General features: G+C 47.1%; 1 protein-coding gene across 1 annotated transcript in view; it reads right to left on the bottom strand.

Moving 5' to 3' along the window:
- FOXO3 (forkhead box O3) overlaps positions 1–19,750 on the bottom strand; it is a 105,274-nt gene that overhangs the window by 80,884 nt on the left and 4,640 nt on the right. The window lies entirely within an intron of this gene.

Below are 19,750 nucleotides of genomic sequence, written 5' to 3'. Positions count from 1 at the left end.
TGGAAGGGACCTGGAAAGCTCCCCCAGCCCAGCCCCCCTGCCAGAGCAGGGTCACCCAGAGCACATCACACAGGAACGTGGCCAGGGGGGTTGGAATGTCTCCAGAGAAGGAGACTCCACAGCCTCTCTGGGCAGCCTGGCCCAGGGCTCTGTCACTCTCACAGCAAAGCAGTTCTTCCTGAGATTCACATGGAACCTCCTGGGCTCCAGTTTGCACCCAGTGCCCCTTGTCCTGTCACTGGACATCACTGCACAAAGCCTGGCTCTGCCCTCCTGACACTGCCCTGAACAGATCTGTGCCCATGGATGAGGTGGCCCCTCAGTCTCCTCCAAGCCCAACAGCCCCAGCTCCCTCAGCCTTTCCTCAGCAGGGAGATGTTCCCCTCCCTCCAGCATCTCTGTGGCTCTGCCCTGGGCTCACTCAAGCAGTTCCCTGTCCTTCTGGAACTGAGGGGCCCAGACCTGGACACAATATTCCAGATGTGGCCTCACCAAGGCAGAATAGAGGGGGAGGAGAACCTCTCTTGACCTACTAACCACCCCCTTTCTAACCCACCCCAGGATGCCATTGGCCTTCTTGGCTACAAGGACATATTGCTGGCTCATGGTCATAAGGGGGAAGCCCCTCTGCAAAAGCTCACTGGGGGTCTCTGCTGCAGCAGCCCAAGTTACAAACGTGCCAAGTCCCCTTACCACGATTCAGCATTACAAACAAGCTACAAGATCTCCATGTGGAGAGTCTCAGGTGTCACCACAGGCTTTGGGGGAAGCTGGGGGGCCAGGCCTCACCTGAGGATGACTATCCTGCACCAAGTGCCTGCCATCCCCACATTTCCTGAAAATAAACGTGAAGATGCAGTGCCAGGGTATGGCCTGCAACAGTGTAAGGGAAACACTTCACACCAACTATTTAAGGTCCCTCCTCCCTGCAAATATCTGGCTCTGTATTAAAACCAATTAACAATAATCTACTAATAACAAGACTGTGATGGAGCTGCGAGATTCCCCTAAAGCAAAATCCTGCCAATGCTAGTAATTGATTCAACAACATGCACCAGCTCAATGGCACAGGCATCTCCAATCCTTGGAAACATTACATCCAGTCTAATTCCCCCCCAAGGTCACCACAACCATCAGAAAACCCCCGTACATCATGACCCAGAGAGCTGTGACTAAACAGCTGTTACCAACAGCCTGGGAAACTGAAGTGCGGTATCTGAGAGGCCCCAGCCACCACCAGTGAAGCCCCCTGAGCCAGCTGAGCTGCTGAAACAGTTTGGGGAGCAGCAGTGGGGGATAAAACACGGGTTTCTCTTGCAGGAGAGGAAGCAGGGCCTGCCAGGTTTGCTGCTGCGCTGCTCGTTGCGTGTCGGCGTGAGGAAGAGGAGAGGCCATCCTGTTACCTGATTCAAGCTCTGAACTTTTACCACGAAGGAACAAGGGACTCATAAACTGCACGCTGCCTGCATAAGCTCTTTAAAAGGTCAGTGCAAGGTTATTCACACCACCGAGTGACTCCATCCAGCACCAAGCCCACTGGAAGCTGCCAACTGGCTGTGGCAGAAGCGAAGTCACACGCAGAGAAAGCAACAGAATTGTCCCTCCTCCCACCCTCCTTGCAGCTGTAACCAACAGTTCAGTATGAGTTTCTCAGTCTAATTCTGATACCAAAACAGAAATAAAATTGTGATCAGCTTCCCACCCAGCTGCAGAGGCCCCTACCACAGTCACTGGAAGCATGAAGTTAGCAAGCAGAGGCAGAAGGCACAAGAAAACCAGAGAGCTGTGGAAGGAAAAGGCTCTTGATATTTCCCAGCCTAAATGCCCCAAGTCAGAGGGCACCTACTAGAGGATGCAGAATATGGTCTGACTACAGAGTGCAAACTTCCATGTCTCACATCTTATCAGTGAGGAACTTGTCTCCTCTCCTCTCTCCAAAAGGGAAGGAAAAAGGAACACCCTCTCATCACGGAAACCAGAGCAATTACTATGCAGACCAATAAACATTGTAGGGGCAGCTCAGTAGCCCTAGGAACTGTATCACCTCAGACACTGCTGTCAAGCACAGGCCCCAGAAAAACACAGATCAAAGTCTCCCTAAGGCTGGATCCTCCATCTCTTCCACAGATGAGCAACCCTTCTGTGCACAGAGGGAATAGAACCACCCAAAGGACACGGGATTTGCAGGCTGACAGCACCAGGACTGCTCACCTAAGGGTGGATTGGGTAAAAAAAAATAAACAGTGAGCCCCACCTACACCTCATATTATCCAGGACTTCCTACTATAAAACCCTGTTCCTTGTCACCCAGAGCTTTGCAAACCCAGTGAAACTGGGATTAGAAACAGGATAAGTAGCCTGGAATAGGCAAAACATGGGAAAAACAGGGAGTCCTGGGGCCAGGTGAAAATGTAGAATGGGGAGCTGGACAAAAAGCACAGGGAAGGCGGATGAGGAGAGCAGATCTGGAAACCAGGAGAGGTAGGCAGAGGAGTGGGAGATGGCAGGAAAAGGAAGGAGGGATGCAAAGAGCAGGAGTGGGAATGGCAGGGAAGGAGTCTGGGACAGGGGACAGCAGGGGGCAAGGAGCTTAGGCAGGGGAGGGAAGAGCATGCAGGGCTGGGACGGTGCCTGTTGGAAAGCCCATGGACACTGAGGAGGTGAATGACACAGACAAGCACACCAGGAAGGGTGTATTTCTTTACTGAGAGCTGAGTGCAATAAATATGGCACAGAGCCCACACGGGGATCACAGGGAATGAGCCAAAACCCTGAACCACCAAACCTTGAAGGACCCAGCCCAGCAAGGGTGGGCAGAGCGTGTGAGTGCATCACCAACACCAGTGACACAGCCAGCAGGAGAAGTAACCTCAGATGGTAAAGGCAACTGTAATTCTGACATTTTGTATTTCCCAGGCACTTGGCTTTTATATTTAAACTTTTTTGTTGTTTTCTGTCCTTTTTTTTTTTTTTTAAGTAAATTAAGTAGACTCTCATTTAGTACTTCTGCTCCGCACTTCACGGCGTTCTCTATCCACAGAAATATACTCCAGGAATCTGCAGTTAATGGTCAAGCCATGTGAAACCCAACTTTTCTACTCCCTGTCTGCTCCTGGAAAAGGGAAAAGGCCCATCACTGTCATTGCTTGAACCCACATGTTGTAGTGTGGTGCTTCTAGGGGGAAAGCTGCTGCCTCCCAGAGCCCACACCCATCTGTAGGAATCAGGTACTTGATACAGATCCCTGCATAAATAAGGAAACTATCATGTCTCAGCCCATGAAGAACTTTGAAAACAAAAAAATAAAAACAAACCCAAACCAACCAACAATTGTCCAACGAAAATGCCAAACCAGAAACCAGGCTCTCCAGGCTGGATAAATTTAGTAAGATGTCATGATTCAACTATAATCAAAGGAAACCCACACTTAATTTCTCAAAAGAGCTGCTATCAAGTTCAGGCAAAATGTTTTCCCTTCAGGCTGAGATGACACCAAATCCACACTATTTCTCAATTCCCTACCTTTTTCCTTTTTTTTCTTTTTTCTTCTTCAATTAGAAAACATTACCTTTCCACATGCTCAGAGTGAGCCTCAATAAAAAAATTACACGTGAGAAGCTTTTGCCAGGGTTAAGTTCTGCCACAGCTGCTGGGAAAACCCAAACTGAACATTTTATCCTGGCAAAATCAGTGTTCTTTTCACTATTTATACACTTGGATCCAGTTGCTGCAAGCGACACTACAGGTCATTTTGTCCTAAATGGACAAAGAATCCCAGGATCCTCTCAAGTTTTGAAGGCTTGATTGTACTTCTGTTCCCCCCCTTAATACTCTGCAGCACTGCTGCACCAATGCCAATTTGCTGCCAGTTTAAGTAGGGTAGCAAGCCCTGGTCAGCAGGGATTTTTCAGCTAAGATTTTCCATCTTCAAGGAGAAAAAATGAAGAGCATTTTTCCTGCTTCCATATTTCAGCACCATAGAATCAACACTGGCTACTTGGTTGATAATATCCCTTTTTATTTGAAGTAATTTTTCTCCTTTCATCATCCACATTCTTCTGGGTCTTATTTAGTATGAATCTACCTGACACTGGTCCAAAACAGCAAACAAGGACATGGGGGTGATGGTGGACAAGAAGATCAGCATGAGCTGGCAATGTTCTCTTGCAGCCCAGAAACCACCCAATCCTGGGTTACATCTAAAGCAGTGTGGGCAGCAGGGCCAGGGAAGGGATTGTCCCCTATACTTGGCTCTCAAGAGACCCTACCTGGAGCACTGTGGCCAGTTCTGGAGCCCCCAACACCACAAGACATGGAGCTGCTGGAGAGGGTCCAAAGAAGGGCCACCAAGATGATCCTTGAGCTGGAGCAGCTGTGCTCTGGAGACAGGCTGGGAGAGCTGGGGTGTTCAGCCTGGAGAAGAGAAGGCTCCAGGGAGACCTTAGAGCACCTTCCAGGGCCTGAAGGGGCTCCAGGAAAGCTGGGGAGGGACTTGGGACAAGGGCAGGGAGGGAGAGGACAAGGGGGTATGGATGAAAACTGGAGGAGGGGAGATTGAGGTGAGACATGAGGAGGGAATTGTGGAGTGTGAGGGTGGTGAGAGCCTGGCCCAGGTTGCCCAGGGAAGCTGTGGCTGCCCCATCCCTGGCAGTGTTGAAGGGCAGGTTGGATGGGGCTTGGAGCAACCTGGGCTGGTGGGAGGTGTCCCTGCCCATGCAGGGGATTGGGACTGGGTGATCTTGAAGGTCCCTTCCAACCGAAACCATTCCATGATTCTATGCATTTCTGTGACAGCACAATAAGCAGAGCAGACCCTAAAGGAGCCACTGCATCATCTGAGGATCCCCTCATGCAACATCAGTTACATACTGAAAATAATGTTGAAGAACTTGCAGGGAGGTTAGATACAGCTGTGCCTTTAACAGAACAACTTCTCTGGTGTCAAGACCAGCATTTTAGAAGCAGAAAAATGTTTCTCCTATATTTTGGCTTTCTGTCATCAGAGAGAGGTGGAGATTTATGCCCTTTCTCCTTCTAAATTAAGACTCCTTCAGTGCCCTATTTTATATTCTTCCTGACAGGTCTCTGTTTTGCCCTCCTGTCACTGTGTTGCAGAGAAAAAGACCCTTCCAGTCAAAAGAGAAACTCATGCCACCGAGTCAAGCAGCAAGAGGTAACTCTGTGGTTAAAACTGAAAGGATAAAATACTTTGCCCAGCAACATATTCATTTCCAGTAGGCTTTGATAAAATTATAACTCACTGTCCAGAAAAAGACCAAAACATTAAACGTATTATACTGAGAAAGTCAAAATAGGTCATTCAATCAGCGTTATATTCCCCTTTCATTTCTAACATAATACAAAGCAGTTAAGTAGTTTCTCTTGCAATTAGCATCATCTTTGTCTCCTTGGTGTCTAAAATACATTGGAGATAAGGAGCTGCTCTGGCTGTACAGCAGCCCAGGCCCTGCTCTTCACCACCACCAACTCCTCAAGAAATATATCCTCTCTTCAATGACTTCAACTATGATAATTTTCTCTGTTTTTTTCCAATTCCCTGGTCTATCACCTCAAATGATAGACCTTTTTCTTCTTAAAGAGGAGTATGGATGCACTCAGGAAGAGCCCCAACACCTCCAACTGCCAGTGCCCATCCCACTCCATCCTCTGACCAGGAGGACTTGCTGCTACCTGGTAGAGTAGAGCTCTGAAGAAGGTGAGATAGAAACAGCCTCCGTGGCCAACAGCAGGGTTTTAGAGATCTTTCCTAGATGTGAGAAGTCTGGCATATGCTTCAAATGCATTTTAACTCAGAAAAAAAAAAAAAAAAAAAAGTGTTGGAAAGATTTTATTTATGTTTCTAATGAGGTAAACATTATGCTGCTTCCACCTGCTCCAAGCTACCCCACGAGGCCCCGTAGACATCTATGCACATAATCAGGCTGATTTACTCCTGACTTCTAGGCCCCATCCCTGGCAGTGTTGAAGGGCAGGTTGGATGGGGCTTGGAGCAGCCTGGGCTGGTGGGAGGTGTCCCTGCCCATGCAGGGGGGTTGGGACTGGATGGTCTTGAAGGTCCCTTCCAACCCATTCTATGATTCCACAATTCACAGAATCTTTTCTCCCAGCCCTGTATGCCACTACTGCATGGCCTACACACCATCCCACTCCATCCTCTGACCAGGAGGACTTGCTGCTACCTGGTAGAGTAGAGCTCTGAAGAAGGTGAGATAGAAACAGCCTCCGTGGCCAACAGCAGGGTTTTAGAGATCTTTCCTAGATGTGAGAAGTCTGGCATATGCTTCAAATGCATTTTAACTCAGAAAAAAAAAAAAAAAAAAAAGTGTTGGAAAGATTTTATTTATGTTTCTAATGAGGTAAACATTATGCTGCTTCCACCTGCTCCAAGCTACCCCACGAGGCCCCGTAGACATCTATGCACATAATCAGGCTGATTTACTCCTGACTTCTAGGCCCCATCCCTGGCAGTGTTGAAGGGCAGGTTGGATGGGGCTTGGAGCAACCTGGGCTGGTGGGAGGTGTCCCTGCCCATGCAGGGGATTGGGACTGGGTGATCTTGAAGGTCCCTTCCAACCGAAACCATTCCATGATTCTATGCATTTCTGTGACAGCACAATAAGCAGAGCAGACCCTAAAGGAGCCACTGCATCATCTGAGGATCCCCTCATGCAACATCAGTTACATACTGAAAATAATGTTGAAGAACTTGCAGGGAGGTTAGATACAGCTGTGCCTTTAACAGAACAACTTCTCTGGTGTCAAGACCAGCATTTTAGAAGCAGAAAAATGTTTCTCCTATATTTTGGCTTTCTGTCATCAGAGAGAGGTGGAGATTTATGCCCTTTCTCCTTCTAAATTAAGACTCCTTCAGTGCCCTATTTTATATTCTTCCTGACAGGTCTCTGTTTTGCCCTCCTGTCACTGTGTTGCAGAGAAAAAGACCCTTCCAGTCAAAAGAGAAACTCATGCCACCGAGTCAAGCAGCAAGAGGTAACTCTGTGGTTAAAACTGAAAGGATAAAATACTTTGCCCAGCAACATATTCATTTCCAGTAGGCTTTGATAAAATTATAACTCACTGTCCAGAAAAAGACCAAAACATTAAACGTATTATACTGAGAAAGTCAAAATAGGTCATTCAATCAGCGTTATATTCCCCTTTCATTTCTAACATAATACAAAGCAGTTAAGTAGTTTCTCTTGCAATTAGCATCATCTTTGTCTCCTTGGTGTCTAAAATACATTGGAGATAAGGAGCTGCTCTGGCTGTACAGCAGCCCAGGCCCTGCTCTTCACCACCACCAACTCCTCAAGAAATATATCCTCTCTTCAATGACTTCAACTATGATAATTTTCTCTGTTTTTTTCCAATTCCCTGGTCTATCACCTCAAATGATAGACCTTTTTCTGCTTAAAGAGGAGTATGGATGCACTCAGGAAGAGCCCCAACACCTCCAACTGCCAGTGCCCATCCCACTCCATCCTCTGACCAGGAGGACTTGCTGCTACCTGGTAGAGTAGAGCTCTGAAGAAGGTGAGATAGAAACAGCCTCCGTGGCCAACAGCAGGGTTTTAGAGATCTTTCCTAGATGTGAGAAGTCTGGCATATGCTTCAAATGCATTTTAACTCAGAAAAAAAAAAAAAAAAAAAAGTGTTGGAAAGATTTTATTTATGTTTCTAATGAGGTAAACATTATGCTGCTTCCACCTGCTCCAAGCTACCCCACGAGGCCCCGTAGACATCTATGCACATAATCAGGCTGATTTACTCCTGACTTCTAGGCCCCATCCCTGGCAGTGTTGAAGGGCAGGTTGGATGGGGCTTGGAGCAGCCTGGGCTGGTGGGAGGTGTCCCTGCCCATGCAGGGGGGTTGGGACTGGATGGTCTTGAAGGTCCCTTCCAACCCATTCTATGATTCCACAATTCACAGAATCTTTTCTCCCAGCCCTGTATGCCACTACTGCATGGCCTACACACTGTCCCTCTTTTCTTGTACGTAAAATGACCTCACTGCTGATTTTCAAATACCTTCTTCAGCACATGCCTCCTTTCCCCAGAGCTTTCTAAAACACAGCTCCTCATACAAGATTTCTCTCCCGCCCCAAGTATGCAAACCTTCTACTACATTGTAATCAGAAGTATTTTTGCCATGCATGAACCAGGCTGTAAGAGCAACAGGGCAAGAAATAAATCCCAACATGCTACAGGGAGTGAGAATTAACACTGATAACATGATTACAAAAATAACAATATCAGGGTTGGAGCTTTTTGCTGCCGCGCAAACTCGGCTGGAAATCTCTGGCAGAGCTCTGACACGACTTCCATCTGAAAACTGACCATTTCAGATGTGGGCCCCTTTATCTGGGCCACATGCATGGCTCAGACTTTGCAAACAAAGAAGCTGCTTGCACAAGACTCCCAAAATGCTTTGGAGTTTCTACAGCCCCTCGGTGGCAGCATCGTTCTTGGTGCCAAGGCTGTTCTCCTCCAGAGGCACGGAGGGACCAGCAGCCTCCCACTGGAGGCCTTGATGAATACTTAAAGAAGCACCATTCACTCTGAAACCTGACGTCTCAGACAAATGGTTTTGAGTTCCCCCATCCAGCGAAACTTTTAAACACAACAGATCATGTTGCACAAGAACAGGGACAGCAGCTCGACTGTGTCTCAGCTTACAAGCATCTCAGGACACGACTTGAACTAGTGTCACCTTCTCCTGTGAATTCCTGGGAGAAAAAAAAAACATTCCCCGAAAATTAGTTCAGGTACAGAGCAGTTTTGCAGAACAAACAGTAGGTTATAGGCTTCCAGGAAACCACATCACTGCTCTCAGCACAAAACCAATCAGCAAGAAAGGTGATAATGTGAGAGCCTGTGAGAGTCTCACACAAAGACATTCTTTGTTGGGCCTTGTTGTCACTTATCAGATGCCAAATTTTATGTGCTGAGCATATCTAAAACTTTATATATGAAGCTGATAAATCCTCCACAAAGTGCTAGCAAATATATTTACACAAGATAGGGGCTCACTGCCTAACCTCACAAATACCCGCCGAGTCCGAAACTTTTGATCTGGATTAAGTCTGGCACTGTAAGGTATGTTTACACTGTAAATTTCATGTGAGAAAGTAGCACTAACTTTGTTCATAACATGCCTTCAGAGAGCCGAAATATCTCCTTCAAGAGATAGCATGGAGAGGAAAAAAAACCAACAACAAACACAGCAGGTTTTAAGTGTGCTGACACATAACTGCAGTATATATCAAGATGATTCAGTCCATATTCTAGATAAAAGAAATATGGCCTTGGAAGTCATGTCCTTAAATGACTTCTTTAGAATAATGTATTTCTTCTTCCTATTTTGGAAAAAATGAAGAAACCAACGTGGTACAGCATGAGAAGACACTAAGTTATAAAGGCAAATCATCTACTATGTCAGAGGTACTAGTTGCCTAGACTAGGAGAGCAGCTTGTATTAGAATGCCATTAGGGCTTGCACAAGACTCCCAAAATGCTTTGGAGTTTCTACAGCCCCTCGGTGGCAGCATCGTTCTTGGTGCCAAGGCTGTTCTCCTCCAGAGGCACGGAGGGACCAGCAGCCTCCCACTGGAGGCCTTGATGAATACTTAAAGAAGCACCATTCACTCTGAAACCTGACGTCTCAGACAAATGGTTTTGAGTTCCCCCATCCAGCGAAACTTTTAAACACAACAGATCATGTTGCACAAGAACAGGGACAGCAGCTCGACTGTGTCTCAGCTTACAAGCATCTCAGGACACGACTTGAACTAGTGTCACCTTCTCCTGTGAATTCCTGGGAGAAAAAAAAAACATTCCCCGAAAATTAGTTCAGGTACAGAGCAGTTTTGCAGAACAAACAGTAGGTTATAGGCTTCCAGGAAACCACATCACTGCTCTCAGCACAAAACCAATCAGCAAGAAAGGTGATAATGTGAGAGCCTGTGAGAGTCTCACACAAAGACATTCTTTGTTGGGCCTTGTTGTCACTTATCAGATGCCAAATTTTATGTGCTGAGCATATCTAAAACTTTATATATGAAGCTGATAAATCCTCCACAAAGTGCTAGCAAATATATTTACACAAGATAGGGGCTCACTGCCTAACCTCACAAATAACCCGCCGAGTCCGAAACTTTTGATCTGGATTAAGTCTGGCACTGTAAGGTATGTTTACACTGTAAATTTCATGTGAGAAAGTAGCACTAACTTTGTTCATAACATGCCTTCAGAGAGCCGAAATATCTCCTTCAAGAGATAGCATGGAGAGGAAAAAAAACCAACAACAAACACAGCAGGTTTTAAGTGTGCTGACACATAACTGCAGTATATATCAAGATGATTCAGTCCATATTCTAGATAAAAGAAATATGGCCTTGGAAGTCATGTCCTTAAATGACTTCTTTAGAATAATGTATTTCTTCTTCCTATTTTGGAAAAAATGAAGAAACCAACGTGGTACAGCATGAGAAGACACTAAGTTATAAAGGCAAATCATCTACTATGTCAGAGGTACTAGTTGCCTAGACTAGGAGAGCAGCTTGTATTAGAATGCCATTAGGTAATTAATGTTTTTTAACAAAGCTTTTTTAAGTGCAACACTAACACTCCCTGGCCATGTTCAGTCCTCAGTGGGTGCCCAGGCTCAGCTGCAACCAGGACTTTCAGCACTGCTGGCTCAAGCCTCACATTAATGGGAACTCCTGCTGCTGTGGCACACCAGGAGAGCCCTGCTCTGCTGCTCTAACGTGGCCTTTAGCAGGGACAAGACTCTTTACTTCCATCTACCCGTGCAAGCTTCACCACCATAAACTGGGCTGCATCCATGCAAACCAGCTTTCATTCCCACTACCAACTGCTTTGGACTGAGTGGCTGCAGGAGACGGGGTGAAGCCCAAGCAGGTGTGTGACAGTGTGTTTGGGTGCTCCTCTATCTGTCCTACCCCAGCAGGACACTCTCTGTCCTCATCAGCCTTCCCACTTATCTCCTGCCTCCCACCCTTCTGGGGGCCTGGATAAGCAGATGTTACCTCCCTGTTCAAGTGCTGGCACCCAGCCCAGACCTGCCCTGCCCTGCTCATGCTGCTCAGGAACCAGCAAAACCTGCCGAAAACTTCTCTTTCTTAGGACTGCTGCATCACACCTGCTGGTCACAATCCTGCTTTTCTCCGTGGCATCTGCTGCTCTCTAGGGAAAGCTGAAGGTCTCAGAAAGCCAGGGATGGGAAGGTGGGCTGGCCTGCGGGCACTGCAGGGCTGAGGGCTGGGTTAGGAGCAGCCTCCAGGCAGACCTGTAGCACAGCACGAAGCGTGAAGGCAGCCTCAGAGGGTGAAAGCAGAAAAACAGCACCTCTGGCAGCGCTCCTGCCTCCTGCCCTCATTCCAGAGCTCTCAACAGGATTTTGGCATGGAGATGTCAGCACAGACCCACCCTTCACCTTGGCACGGGCAGTGGGTGAAGGGACACAGAAGTGGCACGAGCCAGTGACTCACCCCAGAGACTGCACAGGCAGAGCCAGCAGCCTCCTGCCCCCCAAAACTGGCAGGCAACACCCCGTGAGACACCTGGAGGCACAAGCTGTTGGTTCCAACACATCTCCTCACTTCCAAGTGGGTTTTCCTCCAGCAACGATCCACAGGCTGCCTCTGCCCTGCTGCCCCAGCACACACCCACCTCACATGGCCCTTTACACGGAGCAAGTGGCATCTTCATCAGCAGAGGAAAAATAATAGGGAAAAGCAAATGAATGACTTGCCAATTAAACATGTTAGAGTGAGAATCCAGCATAATTCAGCTCTCAAGTACATAGCATGTTGTGATGGAGTAAGCAATGCCTTTGATTTGTTAGAGCACTGAGTAATTTTTTTTTCCTTTGGACAAGGGCTGAGAGGACAAGGGGGGGAAGGATGAAAACTGGAGGAGGGGAGACTGAGGTGAAACATGAGGAGGAAATTCTGGAGCGTGAGGGTGGTGAGAGCCTGGCCCAGGTTGCCCAGGGAAGCTGTGGCTGCCCCATCCCTGGCAGTGTTGAAGGGCAGGTTGGATGGGGCTTGGAGCAACCTGGTCTGGTGGGAGGTGTCCCTGCCCATGCAGGGGGCTGGGACTGGATGATCTTGAAGATCCCTTCCAACCCAAACCATTCTATGATCTGCAGGGTGGCTCTGAGGATGATAAAAGCTAATTTTCACAAAGCATTTCTTTACCACTACAAATCCCAAGAAAGGCACTTTTCCATCAGTGAAATCTTACAAAACTCTTTTGTATCAGTAGAAGTATTCAAATAGCCTTTATTTTTCATAGGTAGCAGTGTATAGATAAAGAAAATTGGCCCAAAAAGCAAAGCCCAGGCAGGACACACACAAAGAGCTATCAACAGGACACCAAGGTTGTAAGCTGCCCCAACCTGCCCCAGATTCCCTGAGAAGCAGCATTACCAGCATGTCAGCCCTTGAGCAAAAGTGCAAGGGGGTGGCCCAGAGAAAGGGCTCTGACTTCTGGACCTTTCAGGCAGGTGCAGCATCAGGAGGAACCACTAAGGCAAAAAGCAATGGCCACACAGCAAAGGTCTTCTTCAGCCCCACTGAAAGGCTGTGTGCTGTTTCACCACAGAGCTGAGGACTAACAAATCACCTGTTTGTTCCCACAAACCCCTTATGCTGCCCCAAGGTTGTTCTCCATCAGTCCTGTGGTCTAATCACCTCCACCCTGCACTCACAACCAAAATGCAGCCATGCTCTGCAAGATGCTCTGCAGGTACAGGCCAGCCCTCCAATTCCCAGAGGCACCCCATGCAAACCCCCCAGCTGGTGTTGGGAAGGGAAGGATGGAGAAGGTGAAGTAGGACTTAATGTCCCTGGAGCATCCCAAGAAAGGAATGAGGAACTAGGAGATGGGAAATTGAGAAATGGATTTTTTTATTTATTTATTTTTTTTCCAAGTATTGGTATTTGGAACTGGAATAAGTGCTCTCTGCATGTTACTCTCCTCATCTGACAGATTTTAAAGCAGTGACCTGTGACAACCCTTGCCCAACACATTGCCCAGGAGATAACTTAGATAACGTAGCTGATAAACCCAGCAGGACACAACCTGCCTCAAGGTCCATCACCCTTAGCTATGCAGAGCTAAAGATGCCTTCCTTGCAGGGCACCACAGTGCACCCCAGCAACTCCTACACACCCCCTCCTGCTTTGCACACCTGAGCCTCTCCTGCTCCTCCACCCCAAACAGGCTGGGGCCCCATCACCACAGGCCTCCAGATCTCCCTGCAGCTCCTGGCAAGCCAAGAAGAAACGGTTCTTTCTCCAGCTGCCTCGATCACAAGAGAAGAGCTGTACCCGCAACTAGCAAAAACTACTTGGAAACACACCAGTTTTCTTGGGAAAGCCAAGTTTCCGTCAAATACATGTCAAATACACATAGGTAAGGAGTTGGTGCCTGTCAGTGGTGCAATGTTATCCTGCACACACAACTGGAATATCAGGAAACTGGTACAGCTGAGCAGAGGAGCATGGGACACCCCATCCTGACTTTGTCTGAAGCAAGTTAGAACAAAACATCTCACACTGAAGGAAAATCCCCTTCTGTAGACAAGCCACTTTTTAATAATAAGTGCTAAATGGACTATTCAAGCAGGTAATTAATGTTAATTAACATATGTCAGGCCATAAATTGGCTAAATACACCTCATTTTCCAAGCTTAGTGTGTGGCAATGCTCAGGAAATCGTAACAGAAAATAACAGTCTAAGTTTGCAGAAGCACAAGAAAAAAAAAAGAGAGCAAATAAAAGGTTAAGTGCAATCTTCAATTAACTCCTGGTGTGCTTAAATAGCCCTCCTGAAAACTAACTGGCTGTGCACACGACGTGATCACTTCATGTTGCTCCCAAACCACGGCGCTACTCGCGTGTTATCAGCCCCAAGAAAAGCCACATCAAAAAAAAAAAGCAGCTCCCCAAGCCCGGTGATAAGGCCCTTATCAGGATGCTATGTGCTGCAGGACCTGGATGTGCCTCCTGCCCTGGGACCTGGCGAGCCTGTGGCCCCTTTCCAGACCGAGGAATCACAGGTTTTCACGGCCGAGGATGCTCAGAGCTTGGCCTCCTCCAGAGGGTCTGCCTCAAAATACAGAGGGCCTCGTGCCTTTAAAATAAACTAACACTGCTATTTTATAACCCTGCCCTTGGGCACCCTTTCCATGAGAGAGATAACACTAAGGCTTTTTTTTTCCTTTTAAAAAAAAAAAAAAAAAAAAAAAAAAAGCAGGGGAGAAACAAGAACACACAAAGATTTTAGTCTGAGCAGCAAAGCTGCATTAGGGAACACTTTCAGCTTCTGCCTTGGCCGGCCGCCACTGCGCCAAGACCCGCGGTAATTGCACGGCGAGGGAGAAACAACCCTCACAAAAGGTTTTTCCATACTTCCACGCAGAATAGCTGGCTGCCCAAACCTTGCAGGGCACCTTTAGGAGGCTGCCACCTAGAGAAACGCTCCGACTGTTGATCCTCACTCTTCCCCTTCTCTCCCAAGGCCATCCCTTCGGCCTCCCTTTGATCCCAGCAGACCCCACCTTTCTGGGGTCACTCTCAGGGGTGGTTTCATACTCGTGCTCCCCAATCCAGACCCCACACAAGCTGGGAACAGCCCAGGTGCTGCAGGGGGGTGGGTGTGTGGGGGCTGCAGCCACCCCAGTGCTGCCCCTGCCTCCTGCAAGGGACACACGCTGCCCACGGCAGGCTCCGGCTTCATCCACGTCAGCACAAAGAGCTTTCACAAAACCACCCGGCTAACCCTAATCGCTCGCCTTTCTCAATGCACCAGCACGTGCCCAGCCTCCCCTAATCTCCCAGGATTACAGCCAAGTGGTGGAGCACCACCAAAATGACCCGAATACAAAATGGCCTCACGTGTTTAAAGACGCCGGCTCGCTTTCCCAGGAGAAAAGCCAGCAGAAGCAGGACATCCCAGGGCAGCCAGGACACCTCCCCAGCCTGAGAGTCTCAGACAGTGTTTGTCCAAGCCAATACAACACGGTGGGTACAAAAGCCACTAAGGTGATTTAGTTTTTATTAGCATGAAGCATGTACTTTCAAACAGACAAGTCACTGCAGGGGCCTGACCCTCCAGCTTCCTATTCTAAACATGCTCAGATATTGGCACTAGTGACCCATTACAGACAGCACTGATGTTTCAGGTAACCTTCTGCCTCTAAAGAGCAGAGGAACATGGATTCCAGCATTCATCACAAAGGTCTACCTGACAGCCATGCTGTCTGGCATCATTCACCGGAGGCTCCCCATCCACATCAGAAGGGAAGTGTATCAGAGCCTCTAACTCTTTGCAGCAGATGAAGTTCACCAAGACGATGTGCTTGTATCTGCATCTAACAAGTCCTTCAGTGGAGGTGCTCCTCACTGTCACACTGTGGATCACACAGTGTCAAGGATCTGGGAGAGCTATTCCGTGCCTCTGTCTGTCCTCCAATAGCTGTCACCTGCCTGCATGAGCTGAGGAAAAGCAAGACCTTTGATACATGTTACAGACATAAAACAATCATGTGCACTAATATCTACACGTGGTTTCTGCTGGAAAGTTTAAAAAGTCATTTGTTACTCTGATACTAAAGTACCCTGCTCTTTGATGCAAGAAGCTTGCTACCTCGCAGTTTCAACCACACACCTCTCCATGCTGCTTGGCACAGAATTCACTTACAAACGTTACTAAGTATTTGGTTAAAGAACGACGTGGTGAGGCTTTGATCAGGTAAGATGCTTAAGCAGTAAGTTTAAGCACAGGAATAATCCCAGTGAAGTCCCCAGGATTCATGCACGTGCTCACACCCGTGCTCACTCCAAATCATCAGGCTGCAGTTTGTAACCCAAACCCTTCTGTAAAGATGAACAAGGCAGCTCAAAATTAGAGAAAAAACCACAAAAAATACTAATACAAGAGAAGGCTGGAAAAAAATATCCGTGCAAGCAGTTAACCAGGAAGCACAGTCTGAATTTAAAAAAAAATAAAGGACAGCAGAGAAAAAATGAAACTCCAGTTTTATGCTGCCACTCCTGATGAAGATGCTGTGTGCCATCCCAAGGAAGGAGAAGTAAGAAGAGAGAGTGGCGTTGCTTCCTTCCCACATCCTTTGCAAAGAGATGATAAAAAAAAAAAAAGAAAAAAGCCCCGACACATCTTGTGTGTCAGCATCTGGCTTCCAGATCTAAACATCTGTCTCTATCACTGGCACATTTCTCAAGTCTTTTCAAGTCTCAATAATTAGAGAAGAGACTCGTGCGCTCGCTGCGCTGTAGGGACCGCAGCCCTTTGGTTCATATTGGTCAATAAAACATGGCAAGGAAATGATGAAATGTCCATGCACAAAGTTGACAAAAATCCCCCACTTCAATGCCAATATCCCAGCAGCCAGTATTTATCTTTCACAAGGAAGATGAAGGCAATAGGGTGTAAAACAAATAGGCTGCTGATACCAAAAACAAATCAAAGCAAATCAGCTGCATTTAAATGTGGGCATTGCTGGTATCTGTGTATAAAGGACCAGATTCAGTCTGGCCATGCCACTCAACAAAGGAAAATAGTCCCCCTAGTGTACTCTTCTTGTAGAAAAGACTGTTTCACAAGATAGTGCTGCAAGAAATCACAAAATAACAGTATAGGAAGAGATTCAGAAGCACTTGAGCCACAGCGACACTGGGCAACTCTTACTATATATGTGGACACAAAAGTGTTTCAGTTTTCTATTTCAAGATTACTCAGTGAAGTGAGTTACTGTATCCTAAATATTTATTTTTTTTGGAGGGGGGAATTGTTTTTAACTCAGCACACTAGTTTTGTGCCTGTAGGACATCAACAGGGTAAAAGCCACCTGAGTTTGGAAAGGCAGGCAGACAATGGTCATCCAGGAGCTCCGTGGAAGTACCTGGAACAGGCGCCTGGCACAGGGCACTTCACAAGGGAGAAACCAGCTCACCCTCAGCCCTCTCCTGCCCTGGTGAGCTGTCAGGCAGTGTCAGGTTAGCAAATGTCCCAGGGGGGCCAGGGGGAGTGGGGAACAAAGGTGGCTGTTGCTGGGGTAGGGTGGTGGTGTATTGGGCAAACCTTATCTGAATGAAGGGAAACGTCGTATATGCCTCTCTAACCACATCTCAGAGATTCACTTCTGCTTTAAATGTCCTAGGTAAATAAATAAATAAAGGGGGGGGAAGTGATAGCTGTAACTTTCAATTTATAGCTCTTAAAAATTATTGTTTTGAGGAATATAATCCCAGCTACGTTGACAGATTATGGAATTCGGGACATCTCACTGGAAACTATATTAATATTTCATACATAATAATACATAAGAAAACCAAGTTCTGTTCTTCCTTTTGTTTAAAATGACAATTTCTCCACTCTTTCTGCCAGAGCAGAGTATTGCTAAATGGGCTTGCTGCCTTCAAAGGCTAACTTTGCTGTGTAAAAATATTCTGAATTAGGATAAAAGCTTTCTGATTCAGAACTATCTTCTGCTCATTTAAAACCTCCGTGTAACTCACAATCTGAAAAAGTCTGATGTGAAAAGCTGACATTAGCTCCTGAAGAGTTGTATTCATTACCTGTGAGGGAAACAAAGATGATAATAACATATATTGTGGTTTAGCACCGGGAGATGAAAATGGAGTCTCTATTTAAGAGTGTTGCCTCTGCACAAACTAATTTATGTTCCAGCCAAGGAAATGAAACAGTCCTCTTTGGAAACACGACTTTCTGAACGTATACGCCTGCACTGAAAGAAACTCTAGCCCTGCTGAGGAATTAGATGTTGCAGTTTTGGATGCCTGGCAAATTATTAGCTCCTGACCTCTCCTCTGGCCCTTCCAGTGTGCCCCTACCACCCACGCACAAGTGCGCCAGCCGTTCATGCGATCGAACGCCTTGCCCGAACTTCCAGAGACAGCTCACAGTCATTAAGAGAGGCAGAACTCTCTGCTCCCAGCTTCTGAGAAAGGTCATCTTAAAGGCTTGTGAGAAACTTCTGAACTAAATTATAATCGGAGGGATCTCGAGGGATCCAAGTTTTTAACATTTTAATTAGCTCCAAGTACCAGTTAATGCCGCTCAGCAAAGGAATCGATATCAAATTAACAGTATAAATTGCCAGGAAAAAAAATTGTGACTGTATTAACATCCCAATCAATGTCAGTGCTCTGCGTTATGGCCCAGATCCTGCTCCTGATGAAGCAAATGGGAGTTTTGCCACCAAATTCAGCCAAGACAGTATCAGCCCCGTTGTCCACTAAGTCCTCCTTTGAACCGAGTATCGAGAATTCACTGAAAATTCAAAGTATCAGACAGAAAGGCTTGATTTGTCACAGCAGCTGACATTGCTTCTGCATGAAACCAAACAACTTAGGAAGGCAGGGGCTGTCACTGGAAGATGTAACCCTTTATCACGCGACGCACTTGAAAAGTCAGATCAAAATTCAACACCCAGTGCAGAGGCAGAAGCTGTAAAAAGGATCCGTACTTTTAAAAGCCTTGTCTCAAAACAACTGTGCTGCCCATAAACTTTGCATTCGTATTTTCCCCAGCTCGAGACAAGTCTGACAGTGAAATGCTTCCTCTACCCTGCTCCATTTGGAAGGTATAAAAAAAATCATACAGCTGCACTTCAACTCCTGCTCGGGCACCAAAAGAGGAGGCTGCTGGGAGGAGGAAAGCTACCAGGAATGTTTCATCCCTCCAGTATTTGTGGCTATTTTATAGCGTCGGTCATCCCCTGATCCAAAGCTAGAGAGACCCAAAGAGGAAATGTAATTTCTCTGCAATACAGTGAAACTTCCCTGTAAATTCACCTCCAGCCACCCAATCAAGAACTCGGACCTCGGCACCATCCCGGGATTTCCCTCTGCAAACAGAACCAACACCAAGCACCACCTGCGTTTCTGTGGGATGTGACATTTCCACTAACGGGCAGACGTGGAAAACGAGGAAGGAAAAAAAAAAACCAACCGAACAAACAAACAACCAAACAACTCTGGAAACGACTCCCAACAAAGTGCTTGACGTGCAGCACCAGCCCCTGCTAGGCCTTAACAGACTCCCTGGGAGTGCAAACCCCTGCCTGCCTGCACACACGACACAGAACCAGGTAGATGTTTCAATACATGGCGTGGTTTTTTCCCACTTTAGGAGAACGGCAGCACCCTTCCCTGCCGGCTGTCGCAGTGCTGGACAGAAAATGCTGGGCTGCACAGGATTTATCAGTTGCCAGTGCCCTCGCAGGCTGGCACGGCAGGAAATGCAAACCCAGCGTTCCCGCGGGCTGAGCAGCCAGGAACTCCGCGCTTTGATTTAACTTTTACGAAGAAAACGTCAAGACCCGAATCTCCCTCTATTGCTTTTGAGGAACGTGCAGGAAACCACCAGGGTTTTCCTGGATGGAAGAAGAACAGACCCGTTCTGTACTCGAGCTTTGAGATTCAAGACTGACCCTCCACAAAACAGCAACTCTGCTCTGTTTCCATGCCGAGTTACACCTCTAACTTAAAAAAAAAACAAACCAAACCAGAACCCTATCCTTATATTTAATTTTTTTCCCCCCTCTTTATGTGCTTATGCAGCAGACAAGCCAGCTGTGTGTCTCCCCGGATCCCGGAGTGAGAACCCCTCGCGGTTTACAACAGAAGAGACAAAACTTTTTAAACCCCCCCCCCCC

The sequence above is a fragment of the Chaetura pelagica genome, unplaced genomic scaffold (assembly GCF_000747805.2).
Source record: "Chaetura pelagica isolate M959 unplaced genomic scaffold, ChaPel_1.0 scaffold118, whole genome shotgun sequence".
Taxonomy (NCBI): Eukaryota; Metazoa; Chordata; class Aves; order Apodiformes; family Apodidae; genus Chaetura; species Chaetura pelagica.
This window is presented reverse-complemented; position numbering and strand designations above follow the sequence as displayed.